This window comes from Peromyscus maniculatus, chromosome 10 (genome assembly GCF_049852395.1).
Source record: "Peromyscus maniculatus bairdii isolate BWxNUB_F1_BW_parent chromosome 10, HU_Pman_BW_mat_3.1, whole genome shotgun sequence".
In the NCBI taxonomy this organism is placed as follows: domain Eukaryota; kingdom Metazoa; phylum Chordata; class Mammalia; order Rodentia; family Cricetidae; genus Peromyscus; species Peromyscus maniculatus.
Genome location: NC_134861.1, coordinates 28,174,437 through 28,198,479, shown reverse-complemented (window position 1 = coordinate 28,198,479; position 24,043 = coordinate 28,174,437). Strand labels below are relative to the sequence as shown.

General features: G+C 39.4%; 1 long non-coding RNA gene across 2 annotated transcripts in view; it reads left to right on the top strand.

Moving 5' to 3' along the window:
- LOC107400960 (uncharacterized) overlaps positions 1–24,043 on the top strand; it is a 539,198-nt gene that overhangs the window by 192,745 nt on the left and 322,410 nt on the right. For both annotated transcript variants that reach the window (XR_013042856.1, XR_013042855.1), the window contains exon 2: positions 19,705–19,766. This is a non-coding gene — a long non-coding RNA (uncharacterized LOC107400960). The remainder of the gene's footprint in view (positions 1–19,704; positions 19,767–24,043) is intronic.

Genomic DNA, 24,043 nt, shown 5'->3' with positions numbered 1-24,043 from the left:
GCACCAAAGGGGCTGAACTATTTAGAGAGGGGTCTGAGGGGCTGGAGGCGACCAGGACCCTTTCAAAGTAGAAATGATTTTTAAAAGATGAATTGTTGGGCAACAACGAGGATGAGTGAGCCCTTTAATACAGAGTTTCTTTTTAATAGTGTTTTAACAGTTTTAATTGCTAACAACATCTGTAAAACTGGGGGAAAAAACGTTTTTAACTGTGACTCTAAGATAAGCTTTTCCTGTTCAGGAAGAGAAAACAATTATTCATTGGTTAATTAGCTGTAAACAACTTTTAAAAGACACATCCATTATATATGTAATTATTTGAAAAAAAAGGCTTTAATGTTATTTGTACTAATGCATAATTATTAGTGCTTGCTGAGAGGATTAACAGGACTCAGATGACCACCATTACTGAGGAGGAGCACAGTGAAGGAGCGAGATTAGCATCAGAAGGCATGTGTGATGATGGATTGGATAACGGGTTTCCTTTTCTCCCTCCCTTACTCTATGGGAGAGGCCGTGTGGAGTCACACTCCCTTTGCAGGAAGGCCGTCTTCCATGTGGCAGTTTCTCGTCTATACTGTTAGGACACATAAAGAAAATACCTCGGTAGACAAGTGTATATTCCGACGAGTCACACTGCTGCTAAAATTTACTTATTCACTTTTACCTCAGAGTGCCTAATTTTTTCTCAAATCAACAGTAAATTATAGTTTAAGCAAATGGCTATTTGAAAACTGAAGTTATTACTGAGAAGACTGTGAGCCATTTAGTCTCATTTGTGTTCACAGCAGCCTCTCTGTTGTCTCTTAGGTCAGCATATTTAACTTAGTTGATGTTTCCCGGTCATCGGGAGAGTTCAAGTGCGAGGGAGACAAACCCAGTTGGGCCTGGAGTTTGTCATTTTAGCTGAGGAACTTCAGTGCTGACTTTCCTCTGGGGTTTAGTGATTTGCACTGAAACAGAACAATGGGTGCTTCAAACTCAGATAGTTTGGGTACTGGCTCCCTGTCTCCACCCTGTATGTATTTAGCTCCTTTCCCTATTGCTTTTGGTTACCTCATGCTGGTTACCATGATTCTCCGTTGTCTATTTTATGCTGCAATGATATTGAGAAAGGTTATTGTAGAGCCTGGGGGCAAACCCAGGGCTTTTTGCTACTTTGTATTATGGTGACCTCATCTTAGATGGTCAAAAGGTTAGTGTAGACTTTCCGCCTTCAGAAGTCTGGATTGATTCCACCCAAGAATCTCTCCTGTAAAAAGAAGTGCAGTGCCAGGCTCTGGTTTTAGGTTCTGCACACCCAAGTTCCCCAGGCTGCAGGTAAAATTTCAGTGGTGGTGACTCATCTTGTGTATCTCTCCTCAAGCTGCATATTTGAAGTGGAAGGCCACTGTGGTAAGAGACTTTGCTGGGAGGACCATCAGTAAGAAAAGCCCTTGCATGTTCTCAGTAATGCAGCCTTTAAAGTCCTTGGTCAAGGTTTCTGCTCCACAAAGAGAAGGTGACTTGTTGTGAGTCACTCCAGCATTGAAGAACTGTAGTTTACTGAGCTTATCATTTCCATAGCATTTGCTATGAGTGAAGATTTTGTCTTGAGTGGTGGCTGCTTGGGCTGCCACACTGGCTGAAGGAGCTGGGCATCAGGAGACCTACATGTGGCATTATTTGGGCGTGCATTTGGCTTTGAGTCGACTTGAACACTGGACAGTGTGCTGGATTATCAAGCTCTTTACCGTCCATTGCTCTCCCACACCATGTCTTCCTGAACCCTAAATACTGCAGAGATGTTATCAGGCCCTTACCTGATGTTTTCAAATTTAAATACAGCTCGTGGCCTTCAGCACAAATGTGATGGGAGATGGATGCTACAGCCTGTTATTTTCTTTAGATGAAGGGAAATTATTACATTTTCAGGGATTTGTGAATCTAAGCAGGGATGATTACTTGGAACATTGGGGTTTTGCAAATGGGAAGCCTTGTTGCTCAATTTACTAATTTATTTTGTGATCTGTGACTAAACTGAGTAAAAATGCAAATAGTACAAGGCCCTTTCTGTTTTATGACCGGATCAGTTTACTGATAGGAGGATCAGAGTCACTAAACACGAAGACACTCACGAGTCCTAAGTAGTCTGCTTTAAAACAGCTAAAGTGAAGACTCGGGGAAGATTGCTGCGGTTCACACAGGGAGCTTTAAATGAGATCTAGTTATTTATTTGAGGTTTAAAATGGAGAGTCTCCAGCTCAGTTTCGTTAGCCATTGTGACAGTGCAAACAGGTCTGCTCCCCGTCATCTTCCACAATAAACTGTGGGGCTGGGAGGTGGCAAATTCACCCCAAAAGGAAAGCATTTGGCAAATGCTGAGCAAATGCTGCGGTAGCTTCTAGACAGACTCTGTTAAATCCTTTGTCAGCCACTAGCTCTTCACAACTGAAAATCATATGTTGATGCTTTTTTTCTCCTGCTTTTAGTAAGGATCCGATCAGTGTCTTTCAGTATTGGTGATTTAAAATCATTCATGAAAATGCCTTTCTTTCATATGTATATACAAGTGCATTCAAAGAAGTTAGGTCATCAAGAGGACACCAACCAGGAAGGGATGTTTACTGAGGTACAGTGTGTTGCTATGTATGTTTAGAAATACTGGGGATGTATGTCAAATAAAATCCCTCTGTGCTTTAATTGGTCTTTACCATGTGATTTCTTCTGAAATATGGTAGAGGAAGTATGAAATTCTCAGTGACCTTATATAGATTGAAATACCTTAATGCTGAAAGGACAGGAGCCATGTTTCCAAATGGGAAACTTGATTCCCAAAGGCTCAAAAGCCTGGATTTATCATCTTAACCCTTCATGATGTGAAAAGATCTGATTGGTGTAACAGTTGATGTGTGTAGCATTGTGTCTTCCAAATGTCTGATCTTTAAAAAATATTGACTCAGACTAAGTGATGCAGCTTATTTGTGCAATAGGTCAAAAGTCAGAGGCTGAGTGGTATGACGTTTACACAGGCAGGTCCACAATCCCTTACCCAGAACCCCTGGGGCAGATGTGTCTCTGCATTCAGGAAATTTCTTTTAGAAAGGTAATATGGTACACATACTACGGATTATGCAATATTCCAGCTGGGTCTGGGGCAGCACCCTATAATCAAACACATTCATGTTTCTGCATTGAAATGTATGAATATTCACACTGAGTGGGATAAATAAAGATTCAAAATAATCTTCTTGAAATTAGTTCAGGTCTGGTTTTGCTGCCACATGAGTTATGAAAAGCCTTTTAAAGCTTTTTGTTTTTAGAGTTGCAGATGGAAGATTGTGGGCAGTATTTCTATACTTGCTCACCCCTTCCAGTTACCTTTGCTGACATAGTTTCTAAGTTGTATTTCATTTGGACCAAAATGGGTTTCTGTAATCAAACAAACAAGTAAGTACAAATAACTTGCTGATAAACCCTTTCTTCTTTTGCAGAGCTGGGAATCAAAGACAGGGGCTCAGACATGCTAGCCAAGGGCTCTGCTGATGAAACACACTCCCAGTCTCAGGTTTTGGTTTTGTTTCTGTAAAAAGTCAAGAAGTATTCATTGGTTAAAAAATATGAGCAAAACTTGGTGCTGGGTGCGTGGGGGTGTGCTAGAGTAATAATATAGTCTATTTTCTGGTAGAATAGAGAGTGCAATCATGCATATGAGACTCTGCTGGTCCCTTTCTCCCCAACATACTTTCTCTTCTTCCTGTCTCTTTCTTTCTTTCTCTTCTCCCCCCCCCCCAGAGAGATACGTGCACATATGCACACTACATACTAACAGAATACCCAAACCATATAATAGGTGCTAAATTAAGTGTTCCAAATAATACATGTTCTCCATCAGCAGTGGCATGTAGGTTTCAAATCACCTGCTGAATCCTATTGATTGGCAGTAGATGCTTCTGGTGCTATAATAAGACTCCTGAGATAAGTATGAACTTAGCTGTAAAAGTCTCCTTATTGATCACCAACATACAACATGGTAGTCAGGGCAGAGTCAATGGGCATGCTGTGTATTTATTATTCTAATAGACAGCCAGCTAGTGAATGAAGTTGTGTTGATGGTGTCATATAGTTATGATTATTATTATGATTATTATTACTTAATTTAGTTCATGTCTTTTTAAAATATAATGCCATGGAAGTTATTTTGGAAGTATAACTGATGGCTATAATTTAAAGAATCTCTTAATAAATATGACCCATGTTCTTTTCAGTGCAAAATTTCAGTGGTATAATTTAAGTGATAAGGCCCCAAAGCATCCATGAAGTAAACTAGATTATAGTCACACTGGTTAGGATTTGTGGGTTTCTTCAGCATAACTCTTCTTTTTTCTATTTTCTTATGTTTTTGTTTGAGTTATAAAATTGTACTGATGCTAAGTAAATGTGAACAATAACAACACTTGTTGCTCTTCATATCACCTTCTACTGTGTTTCGTCCTCTAGTCCCTGTAGTTTGGGGGCCCTGTTCACACATGTGCATTAGAACAGGAAGGACTCAGGATTGTGCTGTTCGTGTATTACACATGGTGCATTAGAACAGGAAGGACTCAGGATTATGCTGTTCGTGTGGTTTTGTTTTGTTTTAGGAAAACCTGTAGGCCTCTCGTCCCACCATGTGAGTTCTGGGTATTGACGTGAAGTCATCAGCTTGGTCATGAGTGCTTTCACACACTGATTCATTTCACTGGCTCTTGCTTAATTTCTTAGTCTGCTTTCTGAAATGTTCAGTTACAGTGAACACAGGATGTTGGGAAAGACCACACTCCAATGCAGTTGTTATGAGATGGAGCTAGAGAGATGGCTGAGCAGATAACGGCAAGGCTCATCATCCAACGTCAGCAGCTGCTATGCGAAGTGTGCATGTTTAGGTGTGGCAAGTGTTCGGTAACAGCAAAGATGTGACTCTCCACACAGCTTTCCTCTGCCTCCCTCCCTCCAGCGTTCTCACATGTGCGCTTTCTCTTTCCTTGGGAGTTTGACCTCTTTCCATAAGAATTAAGCTTTACCACAATCTTTTTTCCATTCTACCTGCAATACATAAAGATTTTATTTGAGACTTTTTTCCCCTTTAAACTGCATTCTCAAATTTGAGAGCAAGAAATTCTTCTGGTTTTGTGGATTCTCAGGTTCACAGTAACATTTTTGGTGATGCAATTTTCTATCATTAACAAATACTGAGCTGAATATTTTAAATGAATTCTGAAAAGTTCAGAGTTCCCTGCTGCTTGTGTGAAAGGTTAGGCCATCACATTTAAAATAAGACAAAATAGAATAATAGAGGAGCCACAGGCATCTTTTATTTCTCTATCTTGGAGAAGCAGCAGCAGGGATCAAACGGCTTAACTATAACAGTGCCCTCCTGACCTGCCAAGTGTACCTCCTTGGGCACGAGAATGGACAATCCAAGGGACCTGAAAAACTGTGTTCATCCAAATTCTTTGAACATCAAACTGGGCAATCATATCTGTACTCAGGGGAAGCTGATTCATTGCTGGCCACAAAAATGGCAATGTAGGCAACCAAATGAAATGGATTATAAAATTTGATTGGTATAAGAAATCAAAGTTAAAATGTCCCCTAGTGCATTTAATACTGATTTGGGAAATAGTGATTAAACAGTGTAGAAATATTATTAACTATTGCCAAAAAGTAGAATATTGATATATTCAGAGGAGTTTTTTCTCCTTTTTTTATTAAGAGATTTTCTATTCATTTTACACATCAACCGCAGATTCCCCTGTCCTCCCTCCTCCCACCCCCGAGCCTTCCTCTCAACCCAGCCCCCTCAGAGGAGTTTTAAGATGGACTAAAGCTATCATTTTTATACAACTATCAATTAACAGTTGAACTTTATAATCATCATAACTACATTGACTTTTAGCTTATTAAGTATATACTTTAAATTTAAACTGACTTTATAACACTGTAGGTACATATAAAGAAAAAAAAAACAAATAACTGTTTCATACGTTAGAAATGATGAGCAAAGCCAAGTGATCACATCTTATGGGTTAAGATGTGCTTCATTGGAAGAGCATCTAATATATGTAAAGGCCTCAGGTTTGATCCCCAGCAAAGGCAAAGGTATATCTTGATACCTTTTCCAGTTTTGAGTTTTTTTGGATCATATCAGAAATCTGAAAATCCATGGAACAGACTGCTTCTGTAAGGGACTCATGAGGATTAAGCATGGCATTTAGGAATAAATCAAGTAAAACAAAAATTTAGATTTAAACATTTACTTGGTTTAAGGCATATTCATTTTTTAGATCCTTACACTACCTCAAAGCAAGCTCACTCATTTTTAAATGCATATAATTTGACTGAAGAATGTACTCTGTTCTGTTAATGTATTTTCTTTTCATGTTTTGTCATTGTATTGAGGGATATATGCATGCTGGCTGATTTAGGTGAGTTTGATGGTGATACTAATTACACCTTCACTACTTTTGTTAGAGCTGTTAAATCAGAATCCTCTTTGCATGGACTTACATCTGAATATGTCAGTGGCCTGCAGAAGCCTCATGTGTGTGTATCACCATCTAGAGAGTGTCTATGCTAGTTCTCTCCATCTACTGCGTGCTGCAACCACAGGGATTGGTCAAAGACCCCAAAGGCTGTGTGTGAACTTTCCTTGGGAACTTGTCTCAGGGCCATGCCTCCCTTACGATGCAGCTAGTCACTGGGCTTAGGCACTATAAGTCTCAACTGTTTGCTGGGACACAGCAGACTCCTCTATGCTGGCAGAGTGCTCTCCAGTCCCGGGAGCCCAAAAGCCTCCACAATCCTCTTCCCTCTGGGGAAGCTGTGCTGTGGTCTGAGGACTACCCTAGGGTCCCTGTTGGCATCACTTCTCATTTGACCCAGACTAACACTGTACTTCTTGTTACTATTTTTCTTTCTAGTACTTACTCATTTTTGTCAAGTATGACAGATTGTAAGTTATGAGGCTCTCCATAAAGTGTTTATTGAATTCATAAATAAATGGAAGGCTTTTGAACTGAGCATGATTTGTAGATGAAATTCAATGATGATGTATAATGCCAATGACCATGACTGGCTAGAGAAAAAGGTATATAAACTAGATGCTTTCCCTCAAGAAGCTTAGTGTCTCAGCTGACTGAAAAATAAAACTAAGAGCAAATAACCAATACCAGTGTGTGAAATGGCTGGACATGATGAGTGAAAAGCCACCCACAGGTAGGCAGAGGGCATCATACATGCAGATGTATGGCATCGTTACGTTTCACGATTTTATTCTTGCTTGAATTTAAGTGGTTGTGGTCTTCTGGTCAGCAGTGTAGTCTGAATGGACCCTGATTTCATTGGCCATCTGTCTTTGATATTCAAAGTCTTACCTGCTGGTCAGCATTTAGTATCACCTGGGAAGGAGCTGGTAGCAAATGTGGAATCTCAATCCTCTCACAGGACCTATTCAGTCAGAACCTCTCCTGTTAGTGGGTGATGTAAGTTAGAGTTTGAAAAGCAGTGGATGGAATCTAATGCGTAGACTATTGACCAGTGTGTTACTGGGACAAAATGAATGCTAAATGAAATTTTTATAGAATAAATAAAATATGTATTCATAATTGGTGGTTCTAAGCTTATAGTTTCTTGGAATATTTTATGGCTTCAGCTACTTTTTAAAATTTACAACACACTTTATTATTGCATTCTCCAAAATGATGGATTGAAATAAGATGACTTTTATTAAATGATATGTTATTGGGCTAGAGACTCACAGCCTGGACTATGAAGCAAAAATATAAAATTCCAATTGTCTGTGCCACACCCACATTAATTAAGAGAGATTTCGGGGGCTTAGGTCCAGGTCCTGAGAGTTTTAGAGCTCTCTGCAGCTGATTCCAACTTGCATCAGGTTTGAGAAGCCATTGGCCAGGCTAGGAAGGCACATGGGTTTGGAGGCACTACTGACAGTCCCAGGAGCATCTGTAGGTTCCCTGCAGGGTTGTACTTGACTTGTTTCCTAAACTGATTGCAAGCCAATAACAGTAGAATACACACACAACACCACACACACACACACACACACACACACACACACACACACACACACACACACAACTTGTAGCCGGTTTTATTTAACAAAGTCATTAGCTTACTGGAATATGCTGAATTCAAACTAGGAACAGATGCAATTGATTTGGCCTGAAGTTCATTACTTCATTATAAGCACTGTTTATAAACATCCAAATAGGTATTTCCCAGAATTATGCACAAAAATTGGGTTTTCTATTCAGATATTATGTATGTGAATACACAGGGCAGGCATGCATATAACAGATATGTTCATGTGTGTATTTTTGTACATATGTGTTTCTTTTCCTTGAATCTGGACATGTGTGTATGTACACACACACACTTGTTTCTTTTCCTTGAGTCTGGACACTTATGAATATATGTACATATGGGTTTCCTTTCTTTGAGTCAGGACAAGTGCTTGTGTGCATGTATGCATGTGTGTATGTGTGTGTGTACACATGTGTTTCTTTTCCTTAAGTTTGGAAAAATTATCAGTCTATATTGTAGGTTGGTGTTAGAAGATCCAAAATTGAGGGAAGAATTTGAACTTTCTCTCCTGTTCTGCTTGAAAATGCTGTCATTTTATTGTGTAGACAGCTGAAAATACAAAATCAGGTAAGACTGATTTTTGCTCTCTCCACCACCCACATTTTTCAGTGTGCAAAATCTTGGAATAAATATCCATAAGTAAGAAAGTTTAAGTGCCTACCCTGACAGTTGCAAATAATTTTATACAACAGTCAGACAGACAAATTGTGCTGATTGTCTGTATTTCTTTAAAAAGAGAGAGAGTGAGGGAGAGAGCAAGAGAGGAAGTCTGGCCGGGAGACGAGAGTAAATCACAAAAGTGATCTCAAGTGAACAGAGATAGATTTCTGGAATACGGTGTGCAATGAAACCACTGACCTCTTCTACATGGGTTCATGTCTTTTTCTACAGAAACAGATGGGTAATAGCATAATGCTGAAATCATGCTCGACATAATATGGACCTAGTGATTGCAGACCTGATTGCTTGCCATATGGTTGCTGAAGGGTTGAAGAGAAAATGGGATGATATGCAAACCCTTAAAAGCAACATTTTTATTGAATGGCCATTACATTAAAACCCAAACTCTGCAAATGAAGGCAAGAACTGTGGTGAATAATGATGACATAACAGAGCAATAAAGGCAGCGGTGGAGTTGGATGCATTTGTTTTTGATATGCAAACTAAGAACAGACTACTTATTTTTGTCACTTTGGTGTTATTATGAGCACGAGGGGGTAAGGAGGTGGGACAGAAATGTCAGCAGGGTAGAAGTACTGTGTGTGGGCGGCTGCTGCATTCACTAGGTCAGCCAGAGGAAGCAATAATGATTTGTTCCAGGGGACCTCGATTTGACTCAGAGGCTACCTGCAGAACATGACTAACCTTCCTGAGGTTGGGTGTCTCAGCAAGAAGCTGCTAGCAAAAATTTGCTTGAGAGTTCAGTGTGACATAGGAAAACCAAGAAACATGTTTGTGCTTTGCCTTCCGTTTCTTTATACAAGCTTTGCTGTGCTCTCTGTCAGCAAACAGGTGTGTGGGATAAGGTGGATGTCATTTCCCAGAGCGCATTGCAGTTCGGTTGAGCAACTGTGTTGTTGTTTTTTTCTGCTCAGAGTTTTGTTTTCGGCATGTTATGAGGGAAGAGATAGGATTTTTTTCTTTTAAATATTTTTATTAGCTTGCTTCAAATTTGCATACACTTCATTTGCTGTCTCTTTAATGAATATCTTTCAATCATGCAAAATCGTAAGAATTTGTGCCCAGAAATGGAACTCAAATACATTAAGCTAAACCTACTCAGAGTGTGTGGAAGGTAATGAGGTGAGAGGCGAAAATCCAGTCCTTCAGTGAGAAATCTGAAGCATCTAATTTTATTTTAGCATGTAAGAGCTACTGATTAAGATCAAATATTCAAACTTAATATGTATTATGATCCAACAAACCTAGGGGGACCTGGGGAATTTATATTCCCTTGTGCCTTTCCATGAAGGTTCATTCTTCAAGGCCCATTTTTTTAAATAAAAGCCCACAAAATGTGCTCTACTGTAAATCCATATCCTAATTAGATGCTGTTATTCTCTTTAGATTTCTAGGTGTTATGCAGTAAGATGAGCAATGTCTATGTTGTGTCTATTTTCTTTATGTCCAACTTCTCCTCAGCAAATCTATTGCCTTGATTCATATCTCCAGAAGCAGAGACACTCCCTGAGAGCTTTAAATAGGGATCAAGTTCCTGCTGGCAAGGGTGTGGGCTTCTTACAAACATTGTAGTCGCCCATTGTTAATAGAAGTTCATGTGGAAGAAAATCTTGGCTCTGGCTAATGTGAGACCTGTGAGGTACATTTCATTTATCTTTTTTCTTGTCCCTAATTGTTAAAGATACCTCAGAATTAAGCTTGTAAGTTGGAAGTCCATCCACCCTCAGGCTGTGTTACTAATAGCTTAATTTCGGGGTTCTAAAACTAGAGGACTAGTTAATGCACAAATCATTCATCCCACCCAATCCCAGGTTTTCTGATTCAAGTCAATCTCAGTGGTAGTATAATTTACATTCCTGATAATTTTCTAGTCAATGTTGTTTCTGATGCTTTCTGAGATCATCCTTTGGGAACCATTGGTGATTTCTTTAGAGCCCAGTGCCGAAACAGAAAGCTTAGAACTATTAACTACCATAGATTTGAGCCTAAAATGTGTATTGAGTGCATTTTCAAATTATCAATGATGCTTAAGGGTGGTTTCAACACCATAGGCAGTAGATGCGGTCATGTTAAACTCTGTCCATAGTAGGGAGACAGGTGGAGATGGAGGTGGGTGCTCACATCTCTCCTGAGAGAAACTTTGCTGGTGGAGGAGGAAGTGGGCATTTACACCCTCTGATTAGAAAAAACATGTCAGGTTCTGTTAAAAGCAATAAATAAGATCTATGCCCTATGCAAACATGCTTCAGTTTGGAAGCAAGACCTGTGTGGCTCTGAAGTCTCATTTGCTTTGCTCGGAGAATGTCTACAGTGGTGTTCAAAGACCTCTCATCCACTTTAAGGAAGCCCAGCATTGTGAGGTGTTTTATCAACCTCGGTGCCCTTATTCCTTCCGCAGCCTAAAGACACAGGACAAGTGTAGTGTAGTATTTAAGACAGCTTATGTGTAGCCAGAGTTCTTTCTTTCCTTCCCAGTGATGAGAAACATTTTCTTTTTGCCTAGAAAGCTAATTTTTATACAGCTTGACTAGTGGCATATCTTCTGTGCGGCAGAAATAAGTTTTGCATAACTTTTAAGCGCCCAGGCTGACCTATTTAACAGCCAGCCAGTGCTACATAATGTATTTAGGTCAAGTCCTTTGTCTAAGCCCCTCGTCACTCCTGTACTAGCCTTGCTCTCTGTGAAAACCTCTGGTACATCATAGGCACAGATACAGGCCAAGACGTGTTACCTGATATCAGAATGTACTAAATCCCTATGTAACACAATTATCATGCCTCCGATTGTAACTCCAAGTTAAAAAGGTGCCTCAGGTTTTAGCAAAATAGCTGCCTCACTGATTTTACTTTGAGGAATTCACAGTGGTAGTGTAAGCAGACACTATGACTGAGAAGCTGAAAGGAATCTGTGCGTTAAAATGCTTCCAAATGCCTTTGCTATTTGGAACACTTTCCTATAAAGGTTTAAAAAAATGGTGGTCGGCTATCACTTTGGGATAACTTTTTACTTAGGAAGTTGAATGATTAGGTTTTGACACCTGTCTGAACCATTAGATTATTTTTTCTTTTCCTAGCAGACTTCTTAGGGAGAGAGAACTAAATACAGGCTACATCATTATTCTAACCTGTTTGAAATGAACTACTAAGAAGGCTCAGAATGACTCATTGCCTCTGAGATTCTTAAATTATGAATGTGAATTTGTTACAAGATTTAAAATTGTTTAAAAGATGCATTTTACCAAATGTACTTTATCCTTAAATGAGAACACTGGGGTTTTTTGTTTGTTTGTTTTTGTTTTTTGCTTTTCTAAGAATTGGTACTAATAATATCCCCCTTTTTTATTTTTGCACTCATAACCATATTCCCTTCTCCAAGATCCTAAAACAACTTCCTAAGCTTTAGGTCAACTTGTATTTGGGAGGGATGAGGAAAATGTTTCAAACATAATCCACTTGCTTTGATATGTAATACACTATGATTCCCATTTTATTGCTTACAAAACTAAGATCTTCTTCCTAGAACATCAATCTACACAATTCTCTGGGTGAGAAATTCGTTCTCCTGCCTCCCTGCAGGGGTGCCATGGCTGCTGCACTAGGCTGTAAAATCAGTGGATCTCAGCCTGGCCGTGCATTACAGCCACCTGGGGAGCTCTTGAAAAAATACCAGTGCCTGGGCCCCACCCCAGACCATTAATTCAGGATCTCTGGGGATGAGTCCTGGACAAGGATGGCTTCCTGAAAAGCTCTCCAACTGATTCTAATTGTGAAGCCTGGGCTGAGAAGCACTATTTTAAATTAAACAACATCCACATTCATCCCAATTCTAAAGGAATAGGTTTTCCAGCACACACTGTGCTAGCCACAAATTGACAAATGGAAAGTAAGTGCATCCATGTTATCACAGTACTGCTGGAACTCTCCTACATAGAGAATGAACACTTGGCAGAGGTCTAAGAGAGGGAGCTCTGACCCAGGGATGGATGTGATAGCAAAGACTAGCCCAATGTCTCCCCTCTGTCCATGGCAAGGCATACTGAGAACAAATGTGCAAAGATCTGGAGCTGTCCACCCACTCTGTTCCTCCAGCCTCAGAGAAATGGGTATGAGAATTCAATTGAAAATACAACATGTCTGATACTTGGGAGGCCTGATGTGATTAACTGCCACAGTTCTTGCTTTAGACCAGAGAGCAAAGCAGCCAATTCTTTAGTCAAAGCTTTTATTTATATCTATGAAAAGTACAGATTAAAATTAGTGGTATATTGGGCATCTTAAAATCAAGTGTGAGTGCCTTTTAGCTACTTGCTATTGGAGTGTGTGTTCTTTGCCAGCAGAGTTTAAGGACATTCCTCTGTCTTGCTTTCTTATTACTATTTTCTTCTAGATGATTCTGACACTAACACAGCCAACTAGATGGCTACAGTTCATGCAACCTTTTTGCTAATGGGCCACCATGCAAGAGCTTGCCTCCAGAGCAGAGGCTGCAGCCAGTGGCTGAACAGCCTCGTGTGAGGAGTGGAGTATGCCTCACACATTCCCTCATCTACCTCTGGCTTTATAAAGCAAAAGGTCTACACTTGGATTTCCCATCTGACAGACAGAATGTGTAGAGTTACTCCCTATATTTTTTTCTGTGTGATTATTTTATTTTAGTTATTTGAAAATATGTTTTTATCAGTTATAACTGCTAACAATTTATTGCTTGCATATTTTGCTTAACTTGGTAGTTTATTAACTTTTCTTTTTTCTTGATCTTGTTCCATTATTATTAGTATTTTTGTTTCATTTGTGTGTGTCTCTATGTGTGTGTGCATGTGTGCACATGTGTATGTGTATTTATGTTGTTGATTGGTAATTTTTCCTGAGGTACCAGAGAACAGACCTTGAGCCTCATGTGTATTAGGTAATTGCCTAGCACTGAGCCCCATAAATTTTTTAATTTTAAGAAAATGCCTGCATATTTTCTTAAAAATATTTACCTTTTCTTTATAATCACAAGATTTCTACAAATAGGGCTCCCCTTAATCATTTAGATAAGTTTCCATAGTATTCTCTTTTCTCTTTTATACTCTTTGCCTTTTCTCTCTCTGGTGTGTGTGTGTGTGTGTGTGTGTGTGTGTGTGTGTGTGTGTGTGTGTGTGTTATATTGATGGAGATGAACCTTGACCTGGTATTTGCTAAGCACACACTTTACTACCAAGCTACATACATCTTCATTCCCTCTATCATCTTTAAATGAAATAGGTAATATATATTTAAATTAAATTGACAGTACACACTTTGAGGGACATCCAGAAGCACTTCCTAAACATGAGGTTTGCTTTTGTGTCTTTGTAACAGCAATAATGACCCTGTCTGAGAATCCATATAGTAGTGATTCTACTGCTTTTAACCTTTCCCTTGAAATAAGTCCCCCATAACCTGTACTGCTCTTTGTGGAGGCAAAGCCTTCTGTAGGGTGCTGCTCCATCCCCGTGTCTTGCACTCCAAGGGCTGCAGATAGAAGTCTTCATTTTGATTAACAGTCTTCTTTAGGAAGTAAGTGGGAGGCAGAGATGAGCAGCTCAACTCTCTTTGAAGTGTGCTAAATGAGTCACAACAGTGAGAATGAGTCAATTTCTGCAAGCCTTTCCAACCTTTTAAATATGTGGTCTGCCAAATCTTTGTTGGATTATATTTAATTTAAAAAAATCCACACACCTTTCTGCATGACACTTCACTCAAAACAACCCACAAGTGTACAGCCATTGTAGTGTGACTACAACCATTGTGTGACTATAGGCATTCTGGTGTAACTGCATCATGCTTACCCAGAGCTGTGCTTTGGGGAGACACTGAGTATTAATTTATCATTGCATTTAAGTATGTTATACTCTGTCTCATTCATATTATCTTTGCTGTTACTGTTATATTTACTCAGAAGTCCCCATTGCTTATTTTAAGAGACCAGTAGAAATGAGCAAAAGTGAATTTCGGCTCCCTCCATTTCAGGCACAATTCTGTATCTCCATGAAGAAGGATCATCTCTTGCCAAATAGAGGGAATTGCCATTCATTTTTCCCTTAGTATTTTTTTTATATTACTTCCAGGGAATATAAGATTTAAGAAATTTGATTACACTTAGTTAATTTTGTACTTACCCAGTGATTTCATTTTAAAATGCATCCCTATAATTGATGGTTTGGGAACCAACTTTGAACCTTGGTGGATATGACCTCAGGGAAGAGCCAATCTCTATTGAAGGGGAGTTGGTGGCTTTATTTCAAGGATAGTAACAAGCATATTCAGAGGTTGGATTTTATTCTGGCGACCTGGTGGTGCCCTTTTTCCACATGAGAGCTCATCTCCAGATGGACCTCCTCACTTTAGAAGCATTTTTCATCATTCCTTGTGTCTAATTTAGTCAGAGTCTGACCTACAGTTCCTAAAACTATAAAATCTCAAGCTCATAATCTTAGTGAACACTCACTCACGTTCTCCCACCAAATTAATCTGATTTCACATTTATAATTTCATCTTTCCTTTATTATTATCACTGGGATCCAGTCATCCAAACAATAAAAAGGACCATTGGAAAGGAGACTGTGGCACAAAGGTAGTTCAAAGTTAGTTTCATTTGGTCAGAGGTCTTTCAAAGTCTGCCCAGCTGCACCTAGATAGGGATCTACCATAGACTCCAATGAGACAAGCTTCTCAACTGTCTCTATAGATCTGAATCCAAGATGATGGAGGTGGAGCCTCCATCTATTGCCAGGATTATCAAACTTGATCAAAGTTGAGAATATTGCTCTGTTGAGAATATTGTTCTAGACTTTAAAGATTCTTTGAACTGTGTTTTCTCAATCCTGAGTAAAAAAAGCTGGGCATTCACTGAGGTCATGAATTCAGTACTGAACTACACATGTGGGCTTCCTTGAGGGAAGGATGCATGAAAGAGTACCAAAGGAGTAGGAATGCAAAGGAGTACATGGTCACACCGAGTCCCTGCTTAGCCTTCAAAGTTGACATCCCTATAATCCAAGGAGTTAGTTTCTAGTATTCCATGTCTCATATCTTATGTATAGGTAATCTCACCCTCCTCTAGCTTGGGAGTTCCAACCCCAGCTAATGGGGTCAGGAAGCAGTGTTAGTAGCATCCACCTTTTGTCTGTCTCTCCCTTTTTTTTTTCTAGACTTGCTTCACTCTGCAAGGCCCTCTAGAATGCCCATAACCTTCCACTGTGCAGAGAACACACCTGATGCTTCCATCTTCCTCACTCCCCTCTTTTTTTCTGGCTATTCTTGCTTGCTTTCTTGGTAGATCTTCCACCTTTCCTGTACATGGTGTACAAGTTCCTTTTGTTTGTACATGGCTGACTTCTGGATCATTTCCACTTGTCCAGTACTACTTCCTTCCTGGCTTGAAGTTAGCTAGCAAAACTTTGAGTTCACCCCTCGGATATGCTTGAGTAAACTGCTTAACCTCTCAGAATCTTGGTTTGTTCACATGTAGAAGGAACTGTTGAGTTGATGAATATGTTTAAACTATACTCACTATGTGACCAAGGAGACAATGCGGTATGCAAGAGCCACTGCTGCACACATGTAGGAAGCCCAGTCCATATCCCCAGAATCCGTGTGAAAGGCTGGGTGTGGCCATGCTACCTGTTACAGAGTGCAGTGTGGGGCAGCGGCAGGAGCATCCCTGGCGCTTGCTGGCTACCAGCTTGTCTCCAGGTTCCTTGTGCAAGGATCTAAGGTGGGAAGTGACAAAGTAGGACCTGTACCACCTTCCTCTGGGTGTCTTGCCCATGTTGGCATGTGTGCTCACACACATTTCTGTGCATACTCTGCAAACATATACTCCACTTTACATGCACACACACACACACACACACACACACACACACAATCAGTGACTTTGGAAATCTAGATTTTTTTAAATATCTAGACTGGAAAATCTAGTTAGGACATATGATTGGCACAATATCTCAAAATGATCAAGATTAGTGGGTCCAAGATAAATGGCATTGGCATTGGTAATTTTCTTTGTTATGTTCTTAGTAGCTGCAGTTTTTTTAAAAGTATATCCCATCATGCCCCAGGGATATTTATAGACCAAACTTCTTAGCTAATCTGGCTTTCATGATTTCACTTTATGTGCTGGGCTTGTACAAGTGGCTATTGTACACCAGCCAAGATGATTCACTTTTTATCACAAGATGGAAAAGTTCTTTTAATGTGATTCTATCTTGAGGGATCTGTTTTCTGCTACCAGTTAAATACCAATGACACAGGAGGTGGCATGGATGCACTGAAGATTCTGAGATGAGTAGTTCAAGACTGTTTAAAAGTCTGAAAAAGACAAGTGGATCATTTCACAATAAACTTACCTCACTCTTTTTTTCTATTTGCCTCTAACCCATAACCTCAAATACAGATGTGAAGAGGGATAGAAGTTGTTCAAGACCCAGAGGAATGCCGAATTTTCCTCATTCTTTCTGCTATTGGCATTTGTCACCTTTTCTAACTGTTATATGTGTTTTATAGCTGAGAGTTGGGGGTAAGAAAGAGGGGCATTTGGAATGTCATACCCAGGGACATATTGCTGTCAAACATATTATTGAAGCTGGGAAAAATGAAATTGAAACAAAGAACACCTGCTACTTTAACTCATTTTAAAAAAACATAATGTTCTTTACTTGCTGACTGGAAATATTGTGTTTTCAGAGAAGAGGAAGTGCTAATCTAGACGGTAGAAAATGTAATGATTCACTATGCAATGATACGAAGTAAGAATGCTTTAAATTGAATATTTCAGTTTGTGGAGAGGTAGGCGCTTTGTATGAAAAACAGTTTTTCTCATCAGGTGGTGAGTATTACTCTCAAATTGCAGGAAAGAGTAAAATCGGCTTGTCACTGAAGATTTTTTTATTGACATCTTTAGCTTGTCTTCATGCTAGTAATTAAATTGCTAATTATGTGTTTCTGTTGCAGTGGTCATGCTTTTATTACATAATTGCTTCAAGTTTAGCACAAATCACCAATAATATTTATTTAACCTTTTTGTTCATTAGGTAAATTTTAATATATAAAAGCTATGGAATGACTTCATTGACTCTGTTTTGATTAGCAAATCAAAGGAATTCTAACCTTTCTTATAGTTACATGGATTGTTGGTCATGTTTTCAATGAGATTTCTGATAATTATTAATTTGAGCAATAGCAAGCATTTAAAATAAAAGGAGAAAATAAAGAGGAAACATTTCCAAAAAATGTGGTCTGTTCTAGAAAGGTAAAATGATCTTTCCTGAGGTCATTGGAAATATGAAATTAATAATTTGATCATTAATATATATGTTTGTACTTGATTAAGTTTGGCTAATTTAGTTACCAAGCCTCCCTCTCCTCTTGGAACATAGGCACAATTTTGTCAGTGTTTCAATATATTCATGATTTTTTTCTTATTTGTTTATTTTACACAAACCATAAGAGACATTTTTTCTCAGTGAAGATTGCCTCTTTATTTTATTTTGAAATATTTGTATATTTATTTCATTAAATGAGATAATGCTTTTTCTTATTAACATAATTTCCAGTACATTAAACATATTTCTCCACAGACAGAAGAGAGGAATCAAATTAAATGACAACTAAATCACTTGCAGCAATTTCAACTGTTAGAAGAAATAAGTGTCTCTGTTTTCTTTGTGATCACAAGATGTGCTGTAAAGGGAAATGAAATCCTAAAGAAAGAAGGGAAAACATAAAGAAATAATGACTGACTTATTGCAGCAATACCACTGAGAGAAGAAAAATTCACTACAAATAAAAGGAAAATAATATAGTGGATTTGAAAGTTACCAAAATTCATTTCTTATTGATGAGTTCAGTGGAAGCTTAATGCTAAGTAAACTGATGAAAAAAATCAATGCAATAAACTATGAATGATGAAAGTTGAAATAAATACTTTGCGTATGGAGGGCCATTATTCTAAATGTCTAATTTTTTAATAATTCATGCCTTTCTGTTTATAAAAAAAGAGGAATTATTGCTTGGTGGACTCAAAATGCATGTAAAAAGCTTTTGCTAGAATCCCACACTTAGTAATAAGCACAAATGATATCAGTGACCTTCTGATTTTAGTCTCACATCTGGCTTTCATGTGGGTGTGTCAGGGCAAGGTGAGCTTGGATATGTGCTGGTGTAGTTTATTTGGCATTTAGACTTTATTGAGCACACTGTATTGTATTCTAAAAAGACATTTTTTTTTTGGATTCTAGAAAGAGGAAAACCCAGAGCATATGTTACATGTGTGAATGTATGTATTTATGCATGAATGTATGTCAGTGTTCTGGAGGACAGTGGTGCTTTCCTAGGGAAATCAACACTGATACATACATGCATACTGTGTGTTTGGGGTGGTGTATGTATGTTAATTTTCATATTTCTCTAAATAGTCATTGTGTTCAAATCAGAGCATCCAGACTACCTGGATCTGAATATTTACAGGTTAGCAAATCATTTATTTTCTCTTTGACATGTCTTAAAAATATAAAACTGATTAAGCTCATAACTTAACCAGATGCTGGGGAGTCTGTAAAGAACTTATCCAACCACTTTTCCTGAATTACTGCGAATGAATCAGCCATCTACCATGCCGACACTGCAGACCTCCCTCTCAAGCGCTGGAGTCTCCCTGTCTCCTCTCCAGTGTGCTGCACCCCAGGCCTCCTCCCTGCTTTCTTTGTTCTGATTTTCTACCAGACACTTCCTAGACAACACGCTAAGCAGCCTTTCCCCCTGGCCTCTGGCTCTTCTTTATCTCCTTCTGTCCCTTTCTACTCCCCACCCTTTACCCTGCCCCAGGAGAAATTAAAATTCTAACGTGATTTCTCCTTTTTTGAATTACAGACTCATGAGACTATTGCCCTCCTGAAAACATCCAACTGCCACTCCAGAATGGGACAAGAAAGGTAATAATTGTCATCCCTTCCTACTTGTGCAGACCCTTTTCCCAAGGGTTCACAGCTTCCCACTCAGTACCAACTTGGAGACCATCTCTCAGACTGTTTTTGCCTCAGTATGGGAACTTATGAGGGTGTGGGGGAACTGCAAGGCAGGCAGTTTTCCAGATCAGGGCAGGCCAGAGTTGGGGGTCAATGGCAACATTCAGGAATCCTTTCATGTGCCCACCTTGGAAACACTTCCTCTTATCTTCCATTCAGGTTGCAGGGAATAAGGCAGAAGTGCAGGCCACATGCAAGAGATTTTGAATTATGCATTAAGCTGATAATGCCCCAGCATGCAAGCTATGTCAATAAATAACTAGGCTGGTAGGAGGAAGGCATTCACCTCCCCAGAGCAGGGGGTACCACACATGGAGAGAGCCAGAGGAAGACCAGGGGAAGGGTGAATGGGGCTCATAGCCTTCTGGCTTCCTCTGATGAAGAAAAGCTAAGAGTAAGTTAATATTGAAACTATTGTCTAATGTCTATTTGCTTTTAAAATAAGTTAGCTTCTGTCTCCAGTAAGGTCCCTCTCTGTGCAAGTTTGTGCTGTGGCAGAGTTAGCCCTTTCTTGTACGACACCTTATGTAAAGGAATTATGTCTAGGAGGGAGATTCTTTTGATGGGACCCATTAAAGACTTCTTTAAAAAGTTAAGAGTTTTCATGATGAAATTTGGGGACAGTCTCATAAATGTTAATTGGGCACTCAAATTTTCATTTCATTTTGTGTTTTTAACTGATTAATATGTAGTAGAAAAGCAGAAGTTAAGCCAGGTAAAGAAACAGAAGGATTAAAGGAAGGTTAAAAATGGTATCCCCAGCAGAGGGCCGGAGAGTAGAACTGATGAAAATTGGATCTTTAATCTTTTCATCACTTTTCCTACTTTAGTAAAATACACAGATGAATTTGTTGTGTGTGTGTGTGTGCCTGCAGAGACACACACACACACACACACACACACACACACACACACACACACACACACACACACTTTTAAAACATTGCGTAGGGACTTACACAGGGTTCGGGAATGCTGGTAGGAGGACAACAGCGTGCTTGCCTACGTGCTCTCTCTCCCCCATAGGAAAAGGACGCCATTTGCATCTCATCATTTCCCAAGTTGTAGATACAGTTTGCGGCCTCTGGTTTGTCATTCTGAAAATTTTTCACAGGCGGTGCAGTAAGGAGTACAGGCCCATTCTATCTGCTCACATGCACCAACAGATTAAAGATGAATCTGGAAAAACACCCTCTCCTCCGAGAGTCATATCAAGCAGTGTTTAAATTAAATAATTTGCATGGTGTGGGGGAATAAAGCTTTTGTAGCAGTATGTGGAGGTTATCTTCCCTTGGGAAATTCGTGCCATTTAGTACAATCTGGTGCATGCCAATGAGACACAGGCATGCATCCACTCATGAGAAGATGGATTTTATTTTACATCTAAATGTATTTATTTCTCTGCATCATCTTCCATTTTATATTTGTGTCAAGGGGGAAACAGGAGGCAAACTACTTGTGAAATGTTGAGGTCATTAAGATCCGAGCAGCAGCAAGGCGATGTCTTGAATGATTAGGCAAGAGAAAGGTTGGTGCCTGCTGGCACAGAGCCAGGTACCCAACAGCTCCTCCAGGGAATATGGCTGTCATCACAAGTTCAGCCAATGTTTGATTTTGCTCCCAGATCATTGCCTGGTGAAGAAAGAGGGGCCATTCCTATGATGAGACAATGTGAGTGGGTAAGCCACAAGTAGTTATATTAGTTGATTTGTTTCTATTTGTTCTGTTCTACCAGTATCCAATCTGAACTGGATACTAAGGAGATCATTTTCAGCGAGTAACTCATTCCTCCATAGGCTGATGCAGTCTTACCCTCATCAATGGAGAAAGCACAGCTGGCCACAGGAAGGACTGTGAATGAAATACTAAGGAGAGAGACGTTGGGAGTTATGGGGGAAGGAAAAACAGAAGTCCACTTAAGTACAGAGAAGTTTTAAAGGTCCTGTTTTTGAAAATTGGCATAAGACTAGAGTGAAGTGTTTTCCTTCCATTTCAGGTTAGTTTAATACACCTTAGGCCCCTTTTTTATTCCTTATTTAAAAGAAGTCTTGGGAAAGACTAGGAGGAGATACCAGCACTCCAAATTGCTTCCCATCCCATCGACAGTCATGCTACTTTGGCATATTGCTGCTGCCATAACAAGACACTACAGGCCCAGTGGCATAAGTGACAGACTGATTTAGTCTCACTTCCAGAGTCTATAAATCTGGGGTTATGTGTTGCCAGAGTTAACATCTCCCAAGGCCTCTGCTTTTGCTTTACAGGTAGCTAACTTTTCCCCATGTGTAAATGTCTGCTTTAGATAAGCATGGCCCTCATGCCACCTGAAAAGCCAGCACGAAGCTCCCACTGCCAGTTTTAGAGTGACCTTATCTCTAGCTACAGTCGCCTTCTTCTACTCCAGTACCTGGATGTCCAGTCGTGAACTTGGAGAGTACACCACTCAGTCCACACAACTGTTCTGCAGACTCTTTGGCAGAACAATGATTTTTTTCCCCACTCATTTTTTGCTAGCTTAATTGGAGATTTACTCAACCTTCATTCTCTTCTGCATTTTTATTAGTAGCTGAAAGTATTGTATTCAACTATTGGAGTGTTGTGTTTTATTATCTTAAAAAGTAGGATCTAGAAAGGGGTTGAAGCTTATTTATGAAAACAAATATTACCTGATTTTTTTTCTTTTAGGAAGGAAGTCTTTTCCCCCCACTGTTAGAATACCTGGCAACCTGGTATCGTTTTATCACAGGGGTTATAAAGCAATTATGAGCCAGCTGTGATATATGCCAACTGGCCTAGAATTTGGCCACGTTGTTTTTCTGATATGTACCCATCCCCTGTATATCGTGGATATTAGAACTCCCACGAGTTACTGAGAGTGTTGAAATAGTACATATACATGCTTAACATGGTACCTGGCTCATAGTCATTGCTCAGTAAACATGTATCTAATACTTGTAATAACTAGACATTTTCATTTCATTGTATCATGGTGTTGGACAAAATGCAATGTCTTGCCTGGGTTTCCTTTGCTTACATACTATTTCTTGAGCTAGTGGTATGTTCTTTCTCTGTTGTTTAAGTGGACCTTGGTAGAGACTTGAATTTGCAAGCTGTGGACATTGTACCAATAGACTTTAATATCTTCTTTTGTTTCCTTCAATACAAGTTCTATGCCACAAAGCAGAAGAAAGAGTTAAAAGGACCATGAAGAAAAGTGACTTGGGTCTTCTGATAGTCTTTGTGATTCTTTATGGAGCATCTCAGGCTGTACCACACAGGTGCAAAACTGTCGTTCTGTAGTTTGTAGCTGCAATAGTCAGTAGTGTCTCCCCGTCTCCTGGAGACAGTGTTTCAGCCTCTGAGTCTGGAAGGCCCAGATACACAATTCAGTCTGTGGGCTGGGCTGTCAATTGGAATAGGCAAAAGTCCATTTAAAATGCTTTGCAATGAGTCAAACTCATTTTATGATTTGGCAAAGCATTGCCATTAGCCCTCACAAAGCTGTGTGTACTGTAATCACCACACATCAGCAATACTTTACTCTCAAGTTCCTTGAGACACTCACCTGCTCAGAAATACAATGGTGACCAAAGAAATACAAGTATCATTTCAAATGACATTTCTGAAGCAGCTTTTGATTTCATAAAATCCTATGAAAATCTATACCAAGATCCTGCCCTTGAATTGTGAGAGAAGCTGGAGGGTAGAAATACATTTTAAATCAGATAAAAAAGCAAGGTTCAGGAGGCTCAGGCAAAATGGTAAAGACAGACAGACAACCAATGTTCCATCAGCATTCTTTCCATGGGGATCACCCTGGTGGGATCTGAGTGTCTCATTCTCTGTCCTCCCATAAGCCTCTGAGACATATGCCATCTGCAGGTTGGAGTTGAGCAGTGGAATAAGACTGTTGGAATAAACCCTAGGATCTGGGCTCCACTACAGTCTGTGGCGGTTTACTGTCTGTAGGTGAATGAAAATAAGAATCACCTGGGAGAAATCTTACCTCATCCTCTCTTACACATTTAAAAAAGGAAAAGATAAGCACATGCATGCCCATATTTAAATTCCCCTGGAGAGAGTCTTTAACAAACAATAAAACAATAAAAATAAACTTGAGAGTCATTTTAGTAATTTTCAATCCAGAAAGTCCATTTTAAGGCCATAAGGAATTCTGTGTACAT